Here is a 27,292-nt window from a genome sequence, read left to right on the forward strand (position 1 = left end):
GTGTAAGAAAAGCATGGGTTGTGTAAGAGCTTTTTGACTTTGGGGGTTGCTTGGGAAAGGGTGAAAGTTGATGTGTACTTGACATGATGGGATTGATGGGATTGATGTGACACCTTGTAGAGATTCTCTCGGGATTCGCACGTATGGCGTTTCCTCGCACCGAACGCTGGCCCACAACTCCCGACCAGGGTATCGCCTCGGCGCGCAAGTCGCGGCATCGGAACCGCGGCAACGACACGGTCGCTAAGGTATAAATCCTGGATTGAGTCGACTCGGGTTGACGGATGAGAATCCAGGTCGCGCGCAAATACCGATTAAGGGTCGAAGGTTGCCGAAATTTGACTGGAAAGACCGCGGAAGCCTATGGAACGGTATGGTCTATGATACGGGGCTTACAGCTCTCCCCTCCTAATAGAAATTTCGTCCTCGAAATTTATACAATCATCGCAACTAGGGAGAACTCAAGAGGGAGAAGAAACATAACATCACTATATAAAATCAGAGATAACATACAACATACAACACATGATCAATCATCAAAAAGATGGAGATAACGCTCTCAAATCTCAGCCTCGCGCTCCCAAGAAGCCTCCTCAACAGAATGGTGACCCCACTGAACCTTCACCAACGGAACGACCTTAGTCCGGAGGACCTGCTCCTTCCGATCAAGGATACGGACTGGCTGCTCAAATATAGGAAGCGTCCTCACGAACCTCTAACGGCTGCCAATCGATAACAGGAACGATGTCTGACCCACACTTCCTCAACATGGAGACATGAAAAATGTTGTGGACGCCAGGCAACTGAGATGACAAGGCAAGCCGATAGGCCACGGCGCCAACGCACCCAGTGATTTTAAAAGGTCCTATGAATCTCGGGGCAAGCTTGCCCTTCGCTCTAAATCGAACTACGTCCTTCATGGGCGAGACCTTGAGATACACATGGTCCCCTACATCAAACTCCAAGGGACGACGCCGACGATCAACAAAACTCTTCTGCCGGCTCTAAGTTGTGCGCATCCTCTGCCTGATGATATCAATAGCCTCTGACGTCTCCTGCACAAGCTCGGGACCTAAGAGACGACGCTCTCCAACCTCGGTCCAACAACTCGGTGATCTGCATGGTCTGCCATATAGTGCTTCAAAAGGGGCCATACCGATGGTCGCCTGATAGCTGTTGTTGTATGCGAACTCAGCCAATCGCAGATGCTCATCCCAGCTACCACCGAAATCAATCGCGCAAGCCCGAAGCATATCCTCAAGGATCTGGTTGACCCTCTCGGTCTGGCCATCGGTCTACAGATGGTACGCGGTGCTGAGCTGCAAATCAGTCCCCATCACTCTCTGGAAGCTCCTCCAAAACTGAGACATGAACCTGTAAGTGCTATAGTTTATATCCCTGTAAGTTGTCAAATTTGTGGTGACAAAATCTCTGTTATGTTTTATATAACCTGCTTAAGTGAAGCTCTCTCAAGGATCAACATTCATGACTTCATGAACAAACTAAGCTCACATCAAGCAAAGCTCTTAAGTACAAGACTCAGGATCTTGAATGAAAGAACTGATCACAAGATAAGACTCTTGAATGCAAGAACTGCTCACAAGACTCAAGCTGAACTCAAGACTCAAGTTGAAAGTCAAGCTGAACTTAAGACTCAAGCTGAAACTCAAGCCACTTTCATGATTGAGCTACTTCTAGGTTTAGTCTACATCAAGACTTCAAGGCTCATTCTTCATGGTCTCTTGTTTCAATGTCCATACTTCATGATTGAGGTTTGTTTGACCATAGGATGACCTTAGAAGTAGGTCATTTCGGATACATAAGTCGAATGTTATTTTACATGTGATTGGTCTGTTCTTCGACCAGTCTTAGGTCTGCTTCGACTAGTCCTAGACTTACTTCGACCAGTCTAAGATATTCCTCGACCAGTCGTAAGTTTGTTACAAATTCTGGATAAAATCTGTTAGCCTTCGACTAGTCCTGGAATCTGTTCGACCAGTCGTAGGAACAGTGTTTCTGCATCTTCGACCAGTCGTAGAATCTACGACTCGAAGTCCAGCGAACCTTTGCAGGACCTACGACCAGTCGAAGGAAACCTACGACCAGTCGTAGGTGACCTACGACCAGTCGTAGAACGGTCTGAGCTTATCCCGCCTAATCTTTCAAATATCTGTTATGGCTTCGACTAGTCGAAGAGCACTCTAGACCAGTCGAAGACCTGATCTTCTCACCTATAAATAGAGCACGAATCTCAGAAGAAATCATCGATTTAATTATAGTATTCAAGCCAATCTTCGTCGAACTTCTGAGAGATAATTCTGTGCTCCATCTAAGCTAAGTGTGCTTATTTAATATCTTCTTTCCTTAGCTTTATTTTAATTGATTTTGTTTCTGTTATTCCAATCTGATTTGAAAAGAGGAATTGTTATTCCCTTTCTTTGGAATCAAAATCAATTAAGGCAAGCCCTGTTTGGTTTAATTTAAAATCAATTAGAACTAGAACCATTGTAATCGAGTACTGGACATTGAACTTGGACATTCAATCATCTACTTTGATTTGGTTCTACCAGGCTGCTACAACGAAGAAGATATTCAGGTATTTTACATATTGTAAATTCCTTTCTATTATTTTGGTTTCTTTCAAGATTTGCCAGAAAAATCTTGTTATTTTGGTTATCTGAGGAGAGCCAGGAAAACTCAGAAGTGGGGGTTTTTTTAATTGTGTAAGCCCACATACAAAGACACAATTGTAAGGGTTTTGGGTGAACCTGGGAAAACCTATCTTTAGTGAACGCTAATATCCCCTGTGTGAGGATATTAGGAATGGAGTAGCTTTTTGTGTGGCTATTGGATAATAGTTGGTGAACACACACAGGCGAACCACTATAAATCCTTGTGTTGTGGTTGATTGTTTTACTCTTCTAATTTTTATTCTTTTTGTGGGATGTATGTATGGTGGTGAATGTTGTAATTATTTCAAGCTTTGTGAGAATGTTGTAATAGCTTAGAATTTACGTTCTGCTATTCCTTTATAAGCTTGATTTTCAATTTCATTTGAAAGTTGTTCCAGCAAGGTTGCCCTGCCATTTTTATGGTGTATGGCTGTCCCTAGAACAATACATCTTTAATTACAAGTTATTTCATTTCAGTTTATATTTAATTCTGTATTCCTTTTCGATTTGAGACTTGATACAAAGACCTTTCTAGAAATAAGGTTGTCCTACCATAAACTCTGTTTTTGGTGTAAGGTTGTCCTTAGAATGACGTTTGTATCAACCTCTCAAGATCTGAATTTTGAGGTTGTTTTACTTTCCTGCATTGTTATTTAATTTGGCTATCATTTTCTTTATTATTCCGCTGTTATAAGTTTTTATTTGGCATTGTCCTATTCACCCCCCCTCTAGGACATATAGCTTGGCATTTTCAAGTGGTATCAGAGCCTAATAGCTCATTTTTTTTTTGGATTTAATTCCTGAGCTAACGATTTAAGCTATTTAAGATGTCAAATTTTGATAGCCTTTCAGTCACTAGGCCTCCACCCTTTGATGGCTCCAACTATGCTTATTGGAAAGCCAGAATGAGGATCTTCCTCAAATCAATGGATGAAAATGTGTGGCAAGCCACAGTGACTGAATGGAATCCTCCTATCATGGAAGTTACTGGGGTTGATGGTTCAAAGTCTATGAAAACCACACCATATTACCAATGGACCACCCTTCAGAAAAGTGAGAGTAGTGCAAATGCTAAAGCACTAAATGCAATTACTTGCGCATTATCACCGGATGAGTTCAAAAGAATCATCTCTTGTGATACTGCAAAGCAAGCTTGGGATGTATTAGAAATGACACACGAGGGTACTACAATTGTCAAAAAATCTAAAGTCCAACTCCTCATAACCAGATTTGAAGAAATTCATATGGAGGAAAATGAAATGTTTATGGACTTCTACACTAGATTGAATGACATTGTAAACTCAATGTGGGGTCTTGGCAATAAAATCCCAGAAAGTAAAGTGTGTGCAAAAATACTACGCTCACTTCCTGAACGATTCAATTCTAAAGTAACCGCAATCCAGGAACTTCGTGATACGGATAATATGAGGGTTGAAGAACTAGTTGGTTCTCTACAAACCTACGAGTTAAACTTTAAAGCTCCTAAAGGTAAATCTATCGCGCTAAAATTTTCTAAATGTAATTCAGAAGAAAATTCTGATTCAAAAGATGATATGACTCTTTTGGCTAAAAAATTTTATAAGATTTTCAAAAGCAAGAAAAGGGTTGATTTTCAAAAATCAAATGACAAAAAGAAGTTTAGACCCAAATCTCGAAAATCCTTGAAAGATAGTCAATGTTACAACTGTCTAGAATATGGGCACTTAGCAAATAGATGTCCTAAAAGGGACAAACCCAAGAAGAAGGGTATGTTGGCTACATGGGATGAATCATCTGATTCTGAAGGTTCTTCTGAATCAGAAGATTCTGAAACTGAGTCGGGCAATGAGGTCAAAGCTCTTATGACTCTAGCCAAATTCACATTTTCAGATAATGACTCTACAAGTGAAGAAAATCTGAATAGTGAATGTGAAAATGAAGATGATCTTCAAGACGCTTACAATGCCCTATATAAGGAAAGTTGTAAAATTGTTACAAACTTAAACTTCAAAAAGAAAAGTTTTCTAAACTCAAAAATTGTTTTGATTCACTTGTCTTAGAAAAATCACAAATTTCAGATAGTTTTGAAAAATCAAAATGTGATTTGGAATTCAAAAACTCACTAATTGTTCATTTAAAATCTGAAATTAAGAATCTTAAAACTGAAGTATCTTCTCTTTTGAGTTTAAAGGACACATGGAAATATGCCCAAGGTGATCCAAAGTTAGAAAAACTTTTATCCGGATCAAGAAAATGTGGCAATCGATCCGGGTTGGGGTATGATAAAAATCTACCTCTTAAACAAAAGTATACTCCTCCTATGTTTGTTAAAGGAGAGTCCTCAAACTCAAAAGGGAAAAGTACTTATCAAGATTTTTCTAAAAATTCAAAAACTTTTCAAAAACCTAGAAATAGCCATGTCAACTTTAATCAGAATCGAAATCCACTAGCTGAAAAGATAGTTGATTTACTCAAGGAGCTATTAAAATCTAACTCTATAGGTCATTCCTACAAGTATACACAAAAGAAGACCAACTATGTTCCTAAACCCAAAACAGTTATGAAATGGGTTCCTAAAGTCACCTGCTTGGTTGCTCACACTGCTTTCAAAGCAACAAGTCATTCAAAGTGGTACCTAGACAGTGGATGCTCCAGGCATATGACAGGTGACAAAGCCTTATTCACCGATCTGAAAGATATGACTGATGGTTCAGTCACATTTGGTGATGGAAGCAACTGCAAGATTTTAGGCCAAGGTACGGTTCAACTTTTTAATCTTCCAGTGTTTAAAAATGTTTTATATGTTGAAGGCCTAAAGCACAACTTGCTTAGTATATCACAAATATGTGATAATAACCATAATGTTTGGTTTTCTAATCAAAGCTGTGAAATACTAAATAATAAGGGTTCTGTAATATTAACTGGACGTAGAACGTCTGAAAATTGCTATATTATTAGCGAATCCAGCTCATCTAATCAAACATGTTACATGGTCCATACAGACGAGACTGATTTATGGCACAAACGTCTTGGACATGTACATTATCGAAATCTATATCGATTGAGCAAACGAGAACTTGTAAGAGGTTTACCCAAACTTCAGAAATTAGATAAAATATGTGGTGAGTGCCAGATAGGCAAACAAACAAAGAACTCACACAAAAAGGTGAATTCAAATACCACATCAAGACCACTCGAACTTCTCCACATGGACCTGATAGGACCTACCAGAACGGAAAGTCGTGGTGGTAAAAAGTATATCTTGGTAATAGTTGATGACTTTACCAGATTCACTTGGGTAGTCTTCTTAAGGGATAAATCTGAAACCCTTGAAGAAGTAAGAAAAGTTCTCAAAAGGATTCAAACTGAAAAATCCTCTCAAATCAGTAAAATTTGTAGTGATCATGGATCTGAATTTGAGAATAGCAATTTTGAGAAGTTCTGTACCGACCAAGGAATATTACATGAATTCTCTGCTCCCAAAACTCCACAACAAAATGGAATTGTAGAAAGGAAGAATAGGGTGCTTCAAGAAATGGCTAATGTTATGTTAAATAGCATGAAGCTCTCTAAAAATCTTTGGGCTGAAGCAGTCAACACAGCTTGCTATATTATTAACCGAGTCTACACTAGAAAAGATAATAATAATATGGCTTACGAATTATGGTTCAATAAAAAGCCTACTGTTAAATACTTTCGAGTTTTTGGCAGCAAGTGCTATATTTTACGTGATCGTGAACATTTGGGAAAGTTCGATACGAAGAGTGATGAAGGTATTTTTCTAGGATACTCTTTAAACAGTCGAGCTTATAGAGTTCTGAATAAAAGGACTGGTGTGATTCAAGAATCCATTAATGTTGTCATTGATAATCACTTAAACACACCAATCTCTAATTCAGATAATGATGAAGTACTAATCATTGATAAACCCGATACTTCATCGAATCAGACTGATTCTGAGTTAAGGACAGTTAAAGATCATCCAACAACACAAATTCTTGGAAACCCTCTCACCGGTGTTCGCACCCGTAGACAACTTGAGGATATATGTAATTATGTATGTTTTACATCCCAAATTGAACCATCTAACGTAAAAGAAGCTCTGGCTGATGAAAACTGGATTGTTGCGTTGCAAGATGAACTCAACCAATTCGTAAGAAATGATGTTTGGTATCTCGTACCAAGACCTAAAGATAAACACATCATTGGAACAAAATGGATTTTCAAAAATAAGTCTGATGAATGTGGAAATATAATTAGAAACAAGGCTAGACTGGTGGTACAAGGTTATACTCAAATTGAAGGGATTGATTTCGATGAAACCTTTGCACCAGTAGCACGTCTTGAATCTATCAAACTATTTATATCCATTGCATGTTTTAGAAAGATAAAGATCTATCAGATGGATGTGAAAAGTGCTTTTCTAAATGGCGATTTACATGAAGAAGTCTATGTTGAACAGCCAATGGGATTTGAAGATTTCAAAAATATTGATCATGTATATCGGCTTAACAGGCACTTTATGGATTAAAACAAGCACCTAGGGCATGGTATGAGAAACTAACAAAATTTCTTTTAACTCATAATTTTCAAATGGGATCTGTTGATAAAACTCTGTTTGTTAAGAAACATAATGATCATATCTTAATGGTACAGATTTATGTTGATGATATCATTTATGGATCAACTTGTACTGACTTGACTACTGAGTTTGCAGATTTAATGAAATCACAGTTTGAAATGAGCATGGTTGGGGAATTGACTTATTTCCTTGGATTGCAAGTAAAGCAACAACCTGAAGGAATATTCATTTCTCAATCTAAGTATGCCTTAAACCTAATCAAGAGATTTGGATTTGAAAATGGCAAAAATTTTGATACTCCTATGAATACTACCCTGAAACTATCAAAAGACTCTAATGGTAAAAATGTTGACTCAAAACTTTATCGGAGTATGATTGGTAGTTTGTTATATTTAACTGCTAGTAGACATGATATTTCTCTAAGTGTTGGTATTTGCGCAAGATATCAATCTGATCTAAAAACTTGATTGCTGTCAAGCGAATTATTAGATATGTCGCAAGTACTGTAAATCTTGGTCTCTGGTATCCTCATGAAACCAATGTCCAATTAGTTGGGTACTCGGACTGGGATGGCAATCTAGATGATAGAAAATCAACCGGTGGTGGTTGTTTTTCATTGGAAATTGTCTGGTTTTCTGGTTTAGTAAGAAACAAAATTCTATATCACTTTCAACTGCTGAAGATGCAGCTGGTAATGCATGTACACAGCTTGTTTGGATGCAACGAATGCTAAGTGATTATGGAATTAAACAGGATTCTATGTTATTACACTGTGATAATTCCAGTGCGATAAATATTTCAAAAAATCCTATTCAGCATTCTCGTACTAAGCACATTGACATTAGATTTCATTATATAAGGGAATTAGTAGAAGAAAAAGTTATATCTCTAGAATATATTCCTACTGAAGATCAACGTGCTGATATTTTCACAAAACCTCTTGATAAAAGCAGGTTCAAAAGATGAAATTTAATCTTGGCATGTGCATTTTAAATTGATAATTTATGCCTTCTTGTATAATATTGTATATATTTACTAGATTGAATTTCAATTTTTGTTTAAATTGCAAGAAAAGTGAATTTTTTTGGGGTTTGTACGACCAGTCGTACTACGACCGGTCGTAGATACCCACGACCAGTCGTGGAGCACGGGTTTCACTTGAAATTGCGCAAATATCTTAGGCGCTTGAACAAAGGCATGCACCAACTTGATCCTTCTATTCCTGCTCCATCTTCAAGTTCTAATTCTGACTAGTTTTTATGAGACTTTTTGGTCTGTAATAACTTTCTTACTTAGCACTTATTTGCTTGGGTATGAGTTGGATTCTATTTATGTATTATGCTGAATATTTGTTCTTGATGTAATGCTGAATATATGTGATGCTATCTTGAGTATCTCTATGTCACTCTGAATATTTCTTTTGCTATACTCTCTTACTTCCTCATGTTTCCTCTCATGACTTCCTTTATTTAGTTCTCCTTTGTCATATTGTGACAAAAAGGGGGAGAATGGTTTGTTCTTAATGTGATTGTGTGAGGGGAATAGCAGTGGTTATGTTACCCAGGGGGAGTTAGGGGGAGTATATGTTTGATTAGGGGGAGTATATGTTTGATCTTGTTGAATGAAGCTGAGCTGGTTGAATGTTGAAACTGGTTGAATGTTAAATGTTGAATATTGATTTGCATGTATTAACCAGTTGATTTACTTTTGTTTGGTTATGTGTTTTGTCACTAATTTGACAAAGGGGGAGATTGTAAGTGCTATAGTTTATATCCCTGTTTGTTGTCAAATTTGTGGTGACAAAATCTCTGTTATGTTTTATATAACCTGCTTAAGTGAAGCTCTCTCAAGGATCAACATTCATGACTTCATGAACAAACTAAGCTCACATCAAGCAAAGCTCTCAAGTACAAGACTCAAGATCTTGAATGAAAGAACTGATCACAAGACAAGACTCTTGAATGCAAGAACTGCTCACAAGACTCAAGCTGAACTCAAGACTCAAGTTGAAAGTCAAGCTGAACTCAAGACTCAAGCTGAAACTCAAGCCACTTTCATGATTGAGCTACTTTTAGGTTTAGTCTACATCAAGACTTCAAGGCTCATTCTTCATGGTCTCTTGTTTCAATGTCCATACTTCATGATTGAGGTTTGTTTGACCATAGGATGACCTTAGAAGTAGGTCATTTCGGATACATAAGTCGAATGTTATTTTACATGTGATTGGTCTGTTCTTCGACCAGTCTTAGGTCTGCTTCGACTAGTCCTAGACTTGCTTCGACCAGTCTAAGATATTCCTCGACCAGTTGTAAGTTTGTTACAAATTCCGGATAAAATATGTTAGCCTTCGACTAGTCCTGGAATCTGTTCGACCAGTCGTAGGAACAGTGTCGACGCATCTTCGACCAATCGTAGAATCTACGACTCGAAGTCGGCGAACCTTTGCAGGACTTACGACCCGGTCGAAGGAAACCTACGACGAGTCGTAGGTGACCTACGAGAGTCGTAGAACGGTCAGAGCTTATCCCGCCTAATCTTTCAAATATACATTATGGCTTGACTAGTCGAAGAGCACTCTAGACGAGTCGAAGAACTGATCTTCTCACCTATAAATAGAGCACGAATCTCGGAAGAAATCATCGATTTAATTATAGTATTCAAGCCAATCTTCGTCGAACTTCGAGAGATAATTCGTGCTCCATCTAAGCTAAGTGTGCTTATTTAATATCTTCTTTCCTTAGCTTTATTTTAATTGATTTTGTTTCGTATATTCCAATCTGATTTGAAAAGAGGAATTGTTATTCCCTTTCTTTGGAATCAAAATCAATTAAGGCAAGCCCTGTTTGGTTTAATTTAAAATCAATTAGAACTAGAACCATTGTAATCGAGTACTGGACATTGAACTTGGACATTCAATCATCTACTTTGATTTGGTTCTACCGCGCTGCTACAACAGATATTCAGGTATTTTACATATTGTAAATTCCTTTCTATTATTTTGGTTTCTTTCAAGATTTGCCAGAAAAATCTTGTTATTTTGGTTATCTGAGGAGAGCCAGGAAAACTCAGAAGTGGGGGTTTTTTTAATTGTGTAAGCCCACATACAAAGACACAATTGTAAGGGTTTTGGGTGAACCTGGGAAAACCTATCTTTAGTGAACGCTAATATCCCCTGTGTGAGGATATTAGGAGTGGAGTAGCTTTTTGTGTGGCTGTTGGATAACAGTTGGTGAACACACACAGGCGAACCACTATAAACCCTTGTGTTGTGGTTGATTGTTTTACTCTTCTAATTTTTATTCTTTTTGTGGGATGTATGTATGGTGGTGAATGTTGTAATTATTTCAAGCTTTGTGAGAATGTTGTAATAGCTTAGAATTTACGTTTTGCTATTCCTTTATAAGCTTGATTTTCAATTTCATTTGAAAGTTGTTCCAGCAAGGTTGCCCTGCCATTTTTATGGTGTATGGCTGTCCCTAGAACAATACATCTTTAATTACAAGTTATTTCATTTCAGTTTATATTTAATTCTGTATTCCTCTTCGATTTGAGACTTGATGCAAAGACCTTTCTAGAAATAAGGTTGTCCTACCATAAACTCTATTTTTGGTGTAAGGTTGTCCTTAGAATGACGTTTGTATCAACCTCTCAAGATCTGAATTTTGAGGTTGTTTTACTTTCCTGCATTGTTATTTAATTTGGCTATCATTTTCTTTATTATTTCGCTGTTATAAGTTTTTATTTGGCATTGTCCTATTCACCCCCCCTCTAGGACATATAGCTTGGCCTTTTCAGAACCTCGGGTCTCGGTCAGAAACGATCAAGACTGGAACGCCATGCAGTCTCACAATATCCTCGATGAATAATCTCGCAAGCCAATCCAAAGGCTAAGTCGCACGTATCACAATAAAATGTGTCGACTTCGTCAGTCGATCAACAACAACCCAGATGGCATCATGACCGCGCTGAGTCCTCGGTAAGCCCATAATGAAATCTGTCGACACGTGCTCCCACTTTCACATCGGGACACTCAACGGCTGCAATAGACCGGAGGGTCTCTGATGATCGGCCTTGACAGGCTGGCACGTGTCACACTCAGCCACAAAACTGGCGATCTGGCGCTTCATCCCCGCCCAAAAATACTGTCGCCTCATATCGCGGTACATCTTCGTCGAGCCAGGGTGGATAGAAAACCGCGATCGATGTGCCTCGGTCATAAGATCTCGGTGTAGCTCAGGAATATTCGGGACACATAATCGGCCCCTGAAGCGAAGTCCACCATCTGTACCAATCTGCCAATCTGTCTGACCCTTGGATGCTGCCTCTGTTCGGTAATCCTGTAACGACTCGTCTGCCTGCTGAGCCTCGATCACCCTTACGACAAGAGAGGGTTGAATCGACAGGCTCGATAACTGCACAATAGAAGACTGCAAGCCAAACTCAAAGTCGTACTCTACTATATCCTCGAGCATCCGCCACTCCCGAATCATCATATGCGCCACCAGGCCTCGTGGCTGACGGCTGAGGGCATCCGCCACCACGTTTGCCTTACCCGGGTGGTACTGGAGATCGAAATCATAGTCCTTCAGGAGTTCCATCCAATGCCTCTACCTCATATTCAACTCAGACTGTGAGAAGAGGTACTTCAAGCTCTTATGGTCAGAAAAGAGCTCGAACGTAACCCCATAGAGATAGTGTCTCCACACTTTCAGTCCGAAGACAACTTCAGCCAACTCTAAGTCATGCGTGGGGTAGTTCAGCTCATGGACCTTGAGCTGGCGAGACGCAAAGGCCACTGGTCTCCCGTGCTACATCAGGACAGCACCCAAACCAATATGCGAGGCATCGGTGAATACAATAAATCCGTCACTCCCAAAAGGAAGAGTGAGGACAGGAGCGGACGTCAGACGGTCCTTTAACTCCATAAATGCTCGCTCGCAGGTGTCACTCCAAATAAACTCTGCGCCCTTCCGAGTCAACCTGGTCAATGGGGCTGCAATACGAGAGAAGCCCTCAATAAAACGCCGGTAGTAACCCGCTAAACCCAGGAAACTACGGATCTCGGACGCAGTCGTGGGCTGGCCCCACTGACGCACTGCATCAACCTTCGAGGGGTTCACTGCGACACCCTCCCTCGTCACCACGTGACCGAGGAACTTCACCTCCTCCTGCCAAAACTCGCACTTCTCCAGCTTCGCATACAACTGGTGTGCGCGGAGGGTCTGCAACGTAACCTCCAAATGCTGCCCGTGCTCCTCACAGGTCCGCGAATAAATCAGAATGTCGTCGATGAAGACTACAACAAACTGATCAAGATACGGATGGAAGACCTCGTTCATCAACTGCATGAAGACCGCGGGTGCATTGGTCAGTCCAAAAGACATGACCTGAAACTCGAAATGACCATAACGCGTCCTGAATGCTGTCTTCGGAATATCCTCCTCTCGGACCCGAATCTGATGATAACCAGAACGCAAGTCAATCTTTGAAAAGAACTGAGCACCCTGCAGCTGATCAAACAAATCATCAATCCTCGGGAGCGGGTACTTGTTCTTGATCGTGACCTTGTTGAGCTCGCGGTAATCTACGCAGAGCCTCAACGAGCCATCCTTCTTCTTCATGAAGAGTACCGGCGCTCCCCACGGCAAACTGCTCGGACGGATAAAGCCTAACTCGCGCAACTCGTCCAACTGCTTCTGCAGTTCCCGCAACTCCAATGGTGCCATGCGATACGGGGCCTTCGAAATAGGCGCAGTACCGGGCACGAGATCAATCTGAAACTCAGTGAGTCTACGAGGCGGTAATCCTGGAATCTCCTGAAATACATCGGGAAAATCGCAAACCACAGGCAACTGGTCGACTCTCACCGCTATGGGCTCCTCTATGGCACACGACATCAAACAAGACAACGACTCTCCTCTGGGCTCAGCAATGAACTGGAACTGCGGCAAGCCAGGTATACAAAATGTGACTGTCCTCGCGGAGCAATCCAATATGGCGTAGTACTCGGCAAGCCAATCCATGCCCAGGATGACGTCGAACTCGGACATAGGCAAAGCAAACAGATCGGCAGGCAAAAAGATATCCCCAACCAGAACGGGGCAAGACGAGAAAAATCGGTCCAACAATGCAGTCTTCCCCAAGGGAGTTGATACAGTCAACCCCTCACGAGCAGACTCCAATAGCAAACCAGTCGATCGGCAAAAACTCTCGGCTACAAAAGAATGCGATGCACCAGAATCAAACAACACACGTGCAATGCATGAAGATACTGGAAGTATACCCTCAACGACTCCTCCAGATGACTGAGGATCCTGCTGGGCCGCATAGAATCGAGCTTGAGCCGGCTGGGAAGGTGCCTGTCCCCTCTAAATGTACTGCTGCCTTTGCTGCTGCGGCCTCGGAGGCTGGTGTTGATGCTGCTGCTGAAGTGGCCTCGGTGGTGGGGGCTGCTGTCGCTGCTACTGTGGGGGCCTCTGCTGCTGCTGTGGGGGTCTCTGCTGCTGCTGCGGTGGTGGAGGCTGCTGTGGACCTCTCTACTGCTGCTGGTGGGGGCGAGGACACTCCCACATACGGTGTCCTGCCGCACCGCACCTAAAACAAGTGCCGGTGAACTGCCTCGGAGGTGGTGCTGGAGGTGCTGCTGGCCCTCGAAAGGCTGGGTGACCTGTGCGCCTCTACTGTGGTCGACCCTGTTGGGTATCACTGGAAGGAGCCTGCCTCTTCCGGTCTCTCCTCTGACCGCGATCAGACTGAGAACCGTCCCACTCAGCCTCAAAAATCTGGGCCTTCCGCACCACTTCCTCGAAGGTAGGGAGCTCATGCCCAATAACACGGCCTCGAAGACCGTAACGCAAGCCGCCCTCAAATCGGCGGGCTCTCCGCTCCTCATCGTCCACTAAGTAAGGTGCAAATCGGGACAGTGCTACAAAATGAGCGGCATACTGAGCCACTGTCATATTGCCCTGCACCAATGCCTCAAACTCCAACGCTCGCTGCCGCCGGATGTGATCAGGAAAATACTGTCGGTCAAACCGATCCACAAAATCCTCCTAGGTCCATACAAAATCAGCGTCCGCTGCTCGGGAGACTGACATCCACCAGTGCTCAGCCTCACCATGAAGGAGAAATACGGCTAATCGAACTCGCCGCTCAGTCGCGCATCCCATCGTCTCAAATATCTTCTCTACGTCGGCGCGCTATCTCTCAGCTACGGTCGGGTCTGGCTCACCCTGGAAATGTGGGGGATCAAGGCGTCGGAACTATCGAAGGAGGGCACTCGAGCGCTCCTGCTCTGCCTGTGCTGGAGAAACGACTGGGAGTCTGCCCTGCCCCTGAAGTGCAGCCGTCACAGCCTGCAGCATCTGCTGTAACTGGGAAGCACTCACAGATACGGTCGGCTCCACACCGGTCTCTGGTGGAGGAGCTGCACCCATAGGCTGGGCAGCATGAATCCCTGGTAGAGGAGCGGCATCCTCAGGCTGGGCAGCAGGAATCTCGGGTGGTGGAGCAGGAATCGTAGGTGGTAGTGCGGGAGCCGCAGGTGGTGGAGCCGGAGTCTCAGGTGGTGGTGCGGGAGTCGATCAGGTCACTCTCCTGTGTGTCATGTCCTACAGGAAAGAGCGAAGGTGCCTATCAACTTTGAAAACTCTCGAAGGCACGCTCGTTAAGGGTCGGTCATAAAAGATCGCTAGGCTATCCGAACTTAGGACTTAAATAATTCATAGCAAACATGTAATGTTGTTCTTGGTTATTCCCGAGTTATGCTCTGATATCAACTTCTGTCACGCCCCAAATTCGGAAACCGGGCTCACAAAATTTCCAATCGCCGAATCCGGCGCCAACAGCCTCCGTAGAACCCCATTCTCGGCTCCCAGTGCCCATTCGCCAGGTTCCGATCCTGGGATGCTACAAGGAGGATTTTCAACATCAGTTTGATTCGTAATAAGCATAACCAAAGGCATAACCCACAAACAACAACCAAGAACTCCATCACATTTCCACTATAATAAAAAACTTTACAAGTACAATGAGCATAAGGGAAATACAATGAAGATGAACAAAACTCCAAAAATGATCTGCCACGCGCCTAAGCCTCAGCGCTGCTGCGATCCAACGTCACCTGCACACAACAGTCATGCATAAGCTTATAGAAAGCTTAGAAGGTGGTGAAAGTGTATGCTTAAGGTGATAATACAGTTATGCAGTATCAGAGTAATGCGGAACATGCTGATGAATGCCAAGAATACCATTAACCATACCAAGGCCATGCAGTGCAAAGAATGATGTCGGCCATATCAAGGCCATGCAATGCGAAATGCAACTCAAGCATGCAAATTCTCATCTAAGCCCACATATCAATACAGCTCAAAATCTGGAATATCACCGGGTCTAGTACACTCCAAGCCAGATTGCCGCCCCATCGCGCGCAATAAGGTGAGTGAAAAATACCTCACTATTCGCCTGCCAATATCAGGCTCGGCTAGTCAATAGCACACCCATTCCTCGAGCTGGTCAGACTCAGCCTAGCATTGCCCCCTACTCTCAGGCGGGTAAGGCCGCACCCCCTTCCAACCGACCACGACACAGTGGAAAGCGCAACTGTCTGGTAATCGGCACTCAGCGCTCATACACCCACTCAGTCTAGACGTTGGAGCAACCTCCTGGTACCATAAGGGTTTAGGGACTTTCACCCAGGGATATCTATCGCACCCCATGTAGAACAGTATTTTCGGTATCCAATCCTGTTAACCACGATACGTCTGTGGAGGCTACGGCCCTGATGTCGCTAGGGCGTGCAATAACCATATCACACAATGCGAATGCATGAATCATACTATCCAGTCATACAGCAATCCTGCGCGTATCGTGTGCTCATGTAGGGCAACACCCCCTGTACGAGAGCCCCTAAACAATCTGCCCGAAGGCATGTGTGATGATCAGTCATTCCTCATATCAAGCATACGTATGATGCATATGGTCATGAATCATGGAACTAAACATGCTAAATAGGATGGATAATAATCATAACAAAGATGGGCCTAAACGGCCTACACATTAGACGTACGAGCCTAACAATGGGCCCTAGGGAAAGTCATAATGCGAACATTTAACCACACTACACTTGCAATGTGGACGTCAAACCAACATTGCTCCCAAGGCACGACTGCCACAAATATCATTACATAAATCATATTGGGATTACACATTGCAATGGACCTTAAGTATATCCCATTGGGCCTTCAATATATCAAATGGGCCGTATCATATGGGCCTCATATTCATTAAGTGGGCCACATCAATGGGCCGCACCAATGGGCTTTATGTGCATTGCAATGGGCCATAACCCGTGGGCCTTAGAATGCATCAAATGGGCCTAATCTTATGGGCCTTATGTGTATCAAATGGGCCACACCAATGGGGCCCCAAATGCACATCAAGTGGGCCTCGACCCATAGGCCCCAATACGTCTTAACGGGCCTTAACCCATGGGCCCCTAACACATCAAATGGGCCTCGACCCATGGGCCCATAACACATCAAATGGGGCTCGAACCATGGGCCAAAAATAACTGAGATGGGCCTCCCACCACCATAATATTACATATATAATCTAATATAATATATATATATATATATAGTATATAAAATATTATATACAATATAATATTATATATATATATACATATATATACACACACGCATACACACACCCACACGCACGCACACACCCACTGTAAGCATCACAGTGGGCTCCACGTATCACAGTGGGCTCCACGTCCACCGTCTAGGCGGACGGTGGAAATGAAACACATACATCTATGTGGGCTCCATGTGGGGCCCACCACAATGTTAATATGCCATCCAACCCGTTGATAAGGCCAAGTGGGCCTAGATGGAGGGTGGGAACAATTTTCACCCTGATCCAAAACTTCTGTGGACCCCAAATGGATTTCAAAGGTAGAGGTTCAATCCCACTGTTCCATACAGTGTGGGTCACCTGAGTCTTGGATCACGCTGATTTTTGGAGTGGGCCCATGTCAGGAGGTGGCCCACCCTATGAACGGGTCAGATGTCAGATAAACATCAAGGTGGGGCCCACGGCTACAGTCGTGGGTGGCTGTACGTCGGCCAAGCCGTCCACCCGCTGGTGTGCGCAGGCAGCGCTGTGCGTTCCTGAGACAGCAGCAGCAGTTGCTGCTGCTTAGTTTTTTTTTGTTATTCTATGGTTTTCGCAGGAGGGGTCCATATTTGGACAATCCACTCTGTCCAATGTTCTTCCATGGCTCACCACGAGCAAAACAAGTCTAATATTGGACATATTTTGGGGTATAATAGTTTCAGGGAAGGTTTCAATGGTGAAACTGCCATTTGCTATGGTATGGCCCACCCGAAGGTCTGATTGGTCCCATATTTCGGTTCAACACCTAAAAGGAGCTTGGGAACGGAATGGATGGTGTGGATTTAATACATACATCAAGGTGAGGCCTACATGAGTGGGCCACCCAAAGCTTGAACCAAGCTAGTATTTGTGTTTTCCCATTAAACGTCCAGCGTCCTCTGCCATACAAGGTGGGCCTACTCAGGTGGGCCACCACTGATAAATGGTGTGGGTACTACACATATAAGGTGGGCCCCACTTATAGATGTCTTAAACAAAATACATGCTTCAATTCAAGTGGGCCACACAATCATAGCAAGATAAAGAAAATAAGGAAAAGAAAAGATAGGAGAGAGAGATAGAGAATGAGATCCGTGTGATGGAGAGACCCCGGCACTATGGGCCCTCCCTTTCACTAAATCATACATCAAGTGGGTCCCGTTACATGTAGGCCCATTAAAATCGAAATCCAATGGTGGAGATCCCTTCTCCACTAAAATAGACGGTCTAGATGACCCTAAGCATGCAAAGAAATAAACATCATGATGGGGTCCATGGAGAATGGCCCCATCATGGAATGATCATGATGATCCAAGTGGGCCATCGGCCACATCTTAGGGTCCAAAGTGAGATCTAAACCATTGATCGGTTAGCCTCACTTGGCCCATCTTAAAAACATTAAAATCTACCCTATCAAAACACCCACCACTTGATCTTTTTGCTCCCTTGGCTTCCTTAGCTCCTTGTGCTTCTCTTAGATGGAGGAAGATGAGAAATGGATGGTTGAGATGAGAGATCTAGGGATGGAAAGGTGGGCCACACATGTAGCTTGGGAGGAATGGGAGAGGCTCATACGTATGGGATTTTTGCTTATGGGAGAGTTTGAAATGAGAGAGAGACTTGTATGGGAGAGAGAGAGAGAGGGAGTGATGGGTGATGGAGTGATGGATGGGAGAGAGGGATGGGAGTGTAAGAGATTTTTGACTTTTGTGGCTAAAGGTGTAAGAAAAGCATGGGTTGTGTAAGAGCTTTTTGACTTTGGGGGTTGCTTGGAAAATGGTGAAAGTTGATGTGTACTTGACATGATGGGATTGATGGGATTGATGTGACACCTTGTAGAGATTCTCTCGGGATTCGCACGCGCGGCGTTTCCTCGCACCGAACGCTGGCCCACAACTCCCGACCAGGGTATCGCCTCGGCGCGCAAGTCGCGGCATCGGAACTGCGGCGACGACGCGGTCGCTAAGGTATAAGTCCTGGGTTAAGTTGACTCAGGTTGACGACATGAGAATCCAGGTCGCGCGCAAATACCGATTAAGGGTCGAAGGTTGCCGAAATTCGACTGGAAAGACCGCGGAAGCCTATGAAACGATACGGTCTAGGATACGGGGCTTACACTAGATCTTGTGGTGGGTCATCCATTAAATCCACAGGTTGATTAGTTAACATTGACATTTGGGAATCTAAACATAGAATGAGTTGAATTTTCTTACTTTCACCATGTGGGGCCCACCACACTAGATCAGTGTTGATCTATACCATTGATCAATGGTTAAAATCTCAGATTTAACCAAATCTACCCTAGATCACAAATTCATATCCATATAAAATATATATTTTTTTTAACATATACAAATTAACGTTGTAGTGGGTTTTCACCTTGGTCCACAAGCATTACATAATAATTACATATCTTAATCTCAAGGTTGTGTGGTGGGGCACACTTATAGGATTGGATCTAAATGGGTGCCATTACATCAAATCAACCATTTATACAAACAATCTTATGGTCTTAATTGGTTCTAGATCCATTGTCTTTACAATCTAATATACATGATATGATTATAAAAAATCAGATCTAGCCCACAAGAGCTTGGAATACACATCCAACACACAAAGATCATAGATTACATAGTCTATACAAGACGGACCAAAAAGATCAGAATTAAGGATGGATCCACCAAACGACACTGGGGAAAATTCTCTTTAGAGAAATTTCCAAATGTAGATCCCATCTTTTACTCATTGTCTTTTCCAAACGCTCCCAAACTTTACTTTCCCAAACTAAACCATTCTGTACGGACACACTATTTTCAGACGAAATTACCCTTGCATTCAGCGTGGTTGCACCGTCCATTCTGTAGACCTATGGCTACGGATTATTTCCGCAGCCATTGATTGTGTAGGTCTAAAGAGTATACTGTGCAAAGGCTTGCAACCCCTAATGGCTATCCTACCAATAGCAACGGTTATAAACAGTAGCCATAGGTCTAAAGAATGGATGGTGCAACCATGTTGATTGCAACGGTATTTTTGTCTGAAAATAGTGTGTCCGTACAGATGGTTTAGTTTAGGAAAGTAAAGTTTGGGAGTGTTTAGAAAAGACAGCGGGTAAAAGGTGGGGTTTACAGTCAGAAATTTCTCTTCTTTTTATTATTATTAAGAGATAGGGTACAAGTGAGGCCCACTGTTAACATGGTAGCACCCCAAAAGGGGCTGCCCACATGACAGCATATGGGGCCCACCACGCTGGCCACGTGGACAGTGTGTGGTGCCCATATGACTGCCCACGTGGATAACGTGTGGGGCCAACACGGCTACCCACATGGTAAGCGTGTCGATCTCACACGTCTGGCTACTTGGCAAGCGTGGGTCTCCCCCACACGATGGTCCACTTGATGATGGTGTTACCTCCCATGTATTATTTTTCAATTATACAGATATGACATATCTAGCCATTGACTTGAGAAAGAGATTGGAGTAATACCTTACTAATGTTACGAGAAAATGTTGAACGGCCTGGATTTATTGATGGCAAATTGGGGCCTACTAGATATCTCTTTTCTCTGTTTGTGATAAGTTGATATGGGAAGTACACACGAGTTCATACCTCTAAGTGTAGGTCCCACGTGTAGGTATCATGAGATCCAAAGCGTTCATTACCACTACGCTAAAATCGAAAAATTGCGACGGGTTTGGTCTGTTGCAAAAAATGCTTGGAAAACGTCCATCACTCGTCGCTAAAATCAGATTTCCGATGGATTTTGGTCCATCGCAAATTTTAATTTTGCAACGAATTTCGATCTGTCGCAAATTACCGCCCAAAATAATAAGCGACGGCTTTTAGTTGCTTTTGCGAGGGATCATGATGCAACATAAAATGACTTTTGCCCTAAACACTTTTTTTTTTTTTAAATATGGTGGAAAAATATGCTTTATTGTAGTCTAAAAATTGTTTTTTAATAGAATTTCAGTGGTTTAATTGTACATATTTGTTTCTAAGATTATTTTTTATCAATTGATTGAATGTAAAGAATTTTTTATTTTGTTTTTATATCAAATGAGTGGAAATTATTATTATTATTATTTCTTTAAAGCTAATATTTAAATGATTTGTAATATTACATGAAAAAGAATATTGAAAAGTTTAAAAATTTTAACAATGTTTGAGAAATTTTGAGAAAACAAAATGATGCTTTTGAAGAAAAAAAATCGGCATTTTGAAATTTTTGAGAAAAAATATAATATGTGAGAAATTTTTTGAAAATTTGAAAATAAAAATCCAGAATTTGTATTAATTTTTTTTGAAATAATTTATAATAAAAATGTTATTTTGTTAAAATGTTTTCAAAAATATACATTTTTAAAAAGAATATTATTTTTAAATGGAAATTGAAATTTATGTTTGAAAAAAAAATTACTAAATTATTAGGCATATCCGCTAATTGTACCTTCAACCATTTTTGGAAAATCTAATCAATCTAGATTGAAGAGTAAATAACTTTAAATGTTTAAAAAAAAATTGTCATTTTGAAATGGAAAATAAGAAGTTGAAAAAAATTGTGAAATTGAAAATTAATTGAAAATGTTTGAAAATTGAAATTAAAAGAAAAAGTTTTTTACAAAAACAGTGAGATTTTGAATATATATATATATATATATATATATATATATATATATATATATATATATATATATATATATATATATATATATATATATATATATATCATTTTGAAAAAGAAAATTGAAATTTCTTGAAAAGTTGAAAACAGTAGCGTGTTGCGTAGCGTTCAACCCTCCGTAGTGTGTAGCGAAAAAGCGTAGCGTGTAGCGTAAGCTACACGATACTTCTATTTTTTAATTTAAAAAATATATATATTATATTTTATATATATATATATATATATATATATATATATATATATATATATATATATAAAAGATTATTTTTGTATCAATTGATCAAATGCAACGATTTTTTTTTTTTTTGTTTTGTTTTGTTTTTATATCAATCGAGTGCAAAATTATTATCACTTTTTTCTTCTTTAAAACTAATATTTAAATGCTTTGCAATATCACATGAAAAAGAAAATTGAGAAGTTTAAAAACATTTATGATTTAAAAAAAAAAATCGTTGTGAAATTTAAATTAGAAAAATATATATATAACAATTATGTTTGAGAAAAATTGAGATTTTGAAAAGAAAAAAAAATAGTGATTTAATAAAAATAAAGTAAATTGAATAAAGTTGATAATTCTGAAAAAAGAATTAGATTTTGGAAAAAAATGATATTGTGAAAAAGAAAATTGAAAAGATTTTTAAAAATTGTTAAAAATTTGACAACTTTCAAAAATGAAAATATTTTGAGAAAAAAAAATTGAGATTTTCTATTTTGAAAAAAAAAAAAAAAAAAAGATTGAGAAGTTCGATAAGAATTAACACATTAAAAAAAAAAACATTTTAAAAAAGAAAATGGAGAAGTTCAAAATAATTGAAATTTTGAAGATAAAATGAAATTAAAAAAATTGTGACTTTGACAAAAAATAATAATAATAAATAAAATAAAATAACATTTACTAAAGGAAAATTGAGAAGTTAAAAAAAAATTGTGATTTTGAAAAAAAAAATTAAAATGTTCGAGAAAAAATGAGATTTTGAAAAAAAATAAAAAAAATAAAAAAAAAAAAGTGATTTTGAAAAATACTAAGATTTTAACCAAAAAATATCATTTTGAAAAAGAAAATTGAAAAGTTGAAAACAAAATGGTGCTTTTGAAAAAGAAAAAAATTGGCATCTTGAAATTTTCAAGAAGTTTGAATAAATTATTAAGTTTGACAAAGAGATTTTGAAAATAAAAATTCAGAATTTGCATTTTGAAAAAAAAAAATTGAAAAGTTTGATAACAAAAATTAGATTTTGTTAAAAGTTTTGAAAAAAAATAGATAAAAAAATGGACATTTTGAAGGAAAAAAAAAAGATTTTTAAAAGGAAATTGATATTTATCAGTATGGGCTTCAGAAGATTTTGATCAAGCTAATACTTGTATTTTCCCCTTCATCCATGAATTTGTTAACTTCTGAACAAATTAGATCTAAAATAAACATCATACTGGGCACTAGGAAGGTTTCAACAGTGCGTGTCACTGTCCCCACTGTTTTATGTGGTGGGGTCCACTTGAGCTTTGTATTAGTATCATTCTTTGGCTCGTGCCTTAAAATGATCTCTCCAAATGGATGGACGGTGTGGATTCAACACAAACATCAAGGTGGGACCCTACACGGAAAGTGTAATACCCATGAAAGAGTTATCTGAATAGGGAAATGGTAGTATAAGGTCAGCCTCATGGGAACTTCTCATGAGGTCGAGCTGTGTGGGCCTTATCATGATGTGTATAGAACATCAACACCGTGCATTTGATGTGTCCCCTTTCGGTTATGGGATATCTTAAAAATCAACCATATATAAAACTCAGGTGAGCCATAACATCTAAAACTATTTGAAGACATTCTAAAAGATATAAAAGCACTTGGTGGGGCCTGCACGAGTTTTGGATGCGGCTGAAACTTGGTCTGACCCCTCATCCAAGTGGAACACACATAATGAATGGGCTGGATCTGTGAATCACATCTAGGTGGGCCCAATACATGATTATGAATGTTTAAGGTGTGGGTAAACCCTCTCAACTATAGTTTGTGGTGTGGCCCACCCAAGTCATGGATTAACTTTATTTTTAAGTCCATCACCCACCATGGAATGGTGTATCTGACTGATGGGGCAGATCCAAAGTTCAAGTGGACCCACCATAGAAAAGAGTGGAATAAACACACCCATCGTTAAAACCTTCTTAGGGCCCACCGCGATGTTTATTTGAAATCCAACCTGTTGATAATGTGAAGAAGATCTGGATTAAGGGAAATTACAAAGATCAAATTGATCCAAAACTTATGTGGCCCTCAAAAGGTTTTTAATGGTTATTTATCACTGTTTTGATTGGTATGGCCCACTTGAGATTTGAATCTTCTTATGATTTGGAATCACATCCTAAAATGTAATGGAAAAACATATGGACAGTGTGTATATACAAAAAATACATCAAGGTAGGCCCTACATGGTTAGGATAACACCCTTGACGGAGTTACCTAAGTAATAAGCCGATTGGACGCGGATTAGCTACTGACTGGTTGAGTAGCAATCTCACTACTAAAGTGACATCACCAGGTTTTTGGGCCCCACCATGATGTATGTGTTGTATCCACACCATCCATCCATTTCAAGGGACCATTTTAGAGCATGATCCAAAGATCTAGGCAGATTCAAAGCTCAAGTGGACCCCACCACAAAAAACAATGGGGATTGAACGCCTACCATTAAAAACTTCTTGGGGGCCAAAAAAGTTTTCGATCAAGCTGATATTTGTGTTTTTCCTTCATCCATGTCTGTGTTGACACATAGACAGGTTTGACATCGAATAAACATCTTGGTGGGCATAAGAATGAATTAATGGTGGGAGTCACTATCTCCATTGTTTTCTATGGCGGGGTTAACTTGAGCTTTTGATCTACTTCATTTTTTGGCTCATGCCATAAAAGGATCTCTCCAAATGGATGGACGGTGTGGATATAACATGTCACGCCCCAAACTCGGAATCCGAACACACAAAATTTCCGATCGCCGAATCCGGCACCGACAGCCTCCATAGTACCCCATTCTCGGCTCCTGGCACCCATATACCAGGTTCCGATCCTGGGATCCTACAAGGAGGATTTTCAATATAAATTTGTTTCATAAGAAGCATAACCATAAGCATAACCCATAAACAACAACCAACAGCATCACCACATATCCACTATAATCAGAAACTTTGAGTACAATGCATAAGGGAAATACAATGGCGATATCAAAGGCTCTAGAAACTCAGGGGCATGCTCCAACTCAATGTTGCTGCGATGTCCTAGTGTCACCTGCAGCAATGATCGTGCATAAGCTTATAGAAAGCCTAGAGGGTGGTGTAAGTGTGTGCTAGGTATGTGCCAAGTATGCAATATCAAAGTAATGCGGAATATCCTGGTAAGTCCATGAATGGAAAAATGCTGACAAGTCAATGAATGGGAGGGTGCTGGCAAATCCATGAATGTTATCTGCCATAACAAGGCTATGTGATGCAGGGCCTACCTGGCCAAATATCATATGCAAGATGCAACGCAAGTATGTCAGCCCTCATCTGAATCCATATATCAGTACGGTTTATCTCTGTACAATCACCAGGGTCTAGTACACTCTACACCAACTTGTCTCCCCATCTAAGCGCACAACTGGGTAAGTGAAAGAGACCTCACTATCTGCCTACCAATATTGGGCCCGGCTCGTCAATAGCGGACCCATTCCTCAAGCTGGGTCAGACTCAGCCTAGTCATTGCCCCCTCATTAGGGCGAGTAAGGCCACACCTCCTTCCAACCGACCACAACACAGTGAGAGACACGGCCAACTAGTATTCGGCCCTCATATACTTATGCATCCACTCGGTCTAGACATTGAAGCATCCTCCTGGTACCATAAGAGTTTGGGGACTTTCACCTTGGGACAACTATGATGCCCCCGTGTTAGAACAAGTATTTTTGGTATTCAATCCTGCCATCCACGCTATGCTTGTGGAGGCTACGGCCCTAATGTCGCTAGGGCGTACAATAATCGAATCATACAATGCAAGGTGCATGAATCACATTATCCAATCATACATCAATCTAGTGCATATCGCGTGCTCATATTGGGCAACTTCGTCTATCAGGGAGTCCTATAAACAATCTGTCCAATGGCATATGCTATGATCAGTCACTCCTCATAACAATCATACAAATGATGCGTATGGGCATGTAACATGATGTTATGCTAGCCTATACTCAGCATGTCCTACTAACTCAAGTACACTAGCATGATTAACAAATATAATATCAGGATCAGTCCTCAATAATGGATATATCAAATCTGATGCCATAGATTCTTCTATGTACAGTAATGATGTACTCTCCTCATGACAAGGATGGGCCTAGGAACAAGGAGTGGGCTTCCTCGCCTGTTCCAACACGTAGCGAACTGGGTTTCTCAAGGGCCCAATAAGCACAAGGTGGGCTCTATAAGGTATAGTGGAAGTATAGTCTATAATGGGGGCCCAACAGTTTGGGGTAAGCCCAATAAGAAAAGATGAGAATGGGCCTAACAATGGGCCCTAGGGAGGATTACAATGTAGACATTTAACCATCATTCCTCTTATAATGTGGACATTTAACCACCATTTCTCCCAAGGTGTGGCCCACTAGAATTATCGTATAATGGGGCTCATGGCCCTTATACTAACTAAGAGATGGATGGGCATTATGAACATTATCACATACATCATGGTGGAATCACACATCACAATTGGGCCTCACATACATCATATTGGGCCTCATCACATGGGCCTCACGTACATCACACTGGGCCTCATACAAGGGCCTTATATACATCACAATGGGCCCCACACAAGGGCCTCATATATATCACAACGGGCCTCATATACATCACAATGGGCCTCACACAAGGGCCTCATATACATCACATTGGACCTCATTCCATGGGCTTCATATACATCACATTGGGCCTTACACAAGGGCCTCACATACATCATAGTGAACTCATAGGCATCTCAATGGTCCTCATCACATGGGCCTTATGTACATCACATTGGGCCTTACACAAGGGCCTCACAGGTCATTCCTATGGTCTAGAACAGATGGACAGTGTACTTACAACACACACATCAAGGTGGGCCTAGATAGTGCGGATGGGCCCCACCAAATGGACAGTGGGCAGCAAGGTGGGCCCTACACATACAGCAGGTGGGCCCTACGTGTACAGCAGGTGGACCTTGCACGTCCAACAATGGATGGACGGCGCGGGATGAGACACATACATCATATGGGTCCCACCGTCCAGCAGGCTAGACGATGAGGATATACAACACATATATCAAGGTGGGGTCCACATCCATTTGGACAGGATGGTAATGATGAAACACTTACATCACGGTAGGCTCCACTGTCTAGCCTATCTGGATGCTGGATGATATGGATGAAACATATACATCAGGTGGGTCCACACATGTGGCTCACTAGTCCAGCAAAATGGACGGATGGTGTGAATACAACACTTACATCATGTGGGTCCCTGGACGGTGGATGGTGTGGATATTCACATACATCATGTGGGCTCCACTGTCCCTTGCTGGACGGTGGACAACATGGATGAAACTCAAACATCAGGTGGGGTCCACGTACACATGGCCCACTTGATTTGAATCAAGTTAATATTTGTATTTTCCTTCCTCTAGGCCTGTCCGAACGGACAGGCAGCAAGGTGGG

This window comes from Magnolia sinica, chromosome 16 (genome assembly GCF_029962835.1).
Source record: "Magnolia sinica isolate HGM2019 chromosome 16, MsV1, whole genome shotgun sequence".
Taxonomy (NCBI): Eukaryota; Viridiplantae; Streptophyta; class Magnoliopsida; order Magnoliales; family Magnoliaceae; genus Magnolia; species Magnolia sinica.